General features: G+C 36.1%; 1 long non-coding RNA gene across 1 annotated transcript; it reads left to right on the top strand.

Moving 5' to 3' along the window:
• Positions 1 to 423: 423 nt before the first annotated feature.
• Positions 424 to 1,171, top strand: LOC138929571 (uncharacterized). The gene is made up of 3 exons (XR_011445824.1): positions 424 to 469; positions 521 to 676; positions 733 to 1,171. It is a non-coding gene; the product is annotated as an uncharacterized lncRNA (long non-coding RNA).
• The last annotated feature ends 282 nt before the right edge of the window (positions 1,172 to 1,453 follow it).

The raw sequence follows: 1,453 nt of genomic DNA, 5'->3' as shown, positions 1-1,453 counted from the left end.
GAATTCCATCGGAGATAAAAGAGCTCGGGGTTCTCGATTGTAATAGCTCTCTTGAAATTTTGTATACATGTCATACAAGACAGAAAACCGATTCTCATTATATTTAACATTCAAATCCTCATAGGGATATACTTCAGAATTAAGATATACCTTTGCATTTCTCAAATTGTTTCTAATTAGTTCTCCATTCAATGTAAATGCAATAACAGCAAAACGTGGACGTTCTCTGTTTGCAGACATCTTGACATTCCATATATGATGTGTTCCCTGAACCAATGTCGGATTTATATAACAATCCCAATTCCGGAATGCGAGTGGGAGGCTAGCTCCACTCTTTACTACATTAAACATTTTAATTTTAGCACTGTCACTTGGAACGATGTGGGGGATCTTCCAACTTATACTATTTATAGCAATGTTATCGATTTTTCCATCAACATTTTTCACAAACATATCATCAGGGTTTTTCGTAAGTAACAGAACGAGCTCATGTTTACAGTTTAAGACGACTTTCTTATAGTCTTCAGCGAACCCCATCAACATTTTTAAAGGTACAGAAAAACTGAAATGTCCTCCAGAAGGGATATTGTCCCCGCCACTCCACCCCGCATTGCGATAAGCCGCTCCTTCCTGTTGGCCGACTGAGAGAAAGTTCTTAATAGTCGTTGTTATTCCAGTAAAACGCGTCCTATCCAATTCACAGCCATTCAACTCATATCTTATTTCATCCAGAAAATAGGCCATGCAATTATTTTTGAGCAAACCGCTAACGCCATTTGTACTAGTCTTTCCTGTATTTGAGTCAATAATTTTGCTAAGCGTTCCTTCAAAATGGAGAAAACTTTCACATGGAAGGACATACAAATCTTGGTTTTGCAAACTGATCCGTACTTCATCATTTGCTTTGAAGTTCTGCTGATATGGATAATATGAATGAAACTCTTTTTTAATAATAGATTCATCGTTAGCAGGCTTTTCCTGGACATAAAAGATCTCATTCATTTGAATATTAGTTGATAAACTTTATTTAATATTAAATCCCAACGATTTCAAAATCAATTTATTTTTTAATGTGAGGGCCGGGCGTTGATGTGAAGATGATGGTGCTTTCACTTCAGCTTTAGATTTGATAATGTTATCAAAGGATCGATGAGTACCCCTTTTATTGTAAATAATCATTCTGTCGGTCGTAAGTGGAGACGGATTGATACAGTTTCTCCACGCAAATTAACTAAATCTCCGTCCTGATCAGTTATCCGTATTTCTAGTGTGCTTATTTCTCTGGTGTTCACAGGCAAATAAATCAAATTTCGTGGTGTTATGTTCATTTTATATCCAGGGGGGACATTGATTCCAAATTCATGAAGCACATGATTTGGTTTATTCCCTACATATGACCCGCTTATAATGTTGCATTCCAATCTAACAGAATTTATTTTTAAAATATTGACGG

The sequence above is a fragment of the Drosophila kikkawai genome, unplaced genomic scaffold (genome assembly GCF_030179895.1).
Source record: "Drosophila kikkawai strain 14028-0561.14 unplaced genomic scaffold, DkikHiC1v2 scaffold_37, whole genome shotgun sequence".
NCBI lineage: Eukaryota > Metazoa > Arthropoda > Insecta > Diptera > Drosophilidae > Drosophila > Drosophila kikkawai.
Note: the sequence above shows the minus strand (reverse complement) of the source record. Positions and strands in the feature narration are given on the sequence as shown.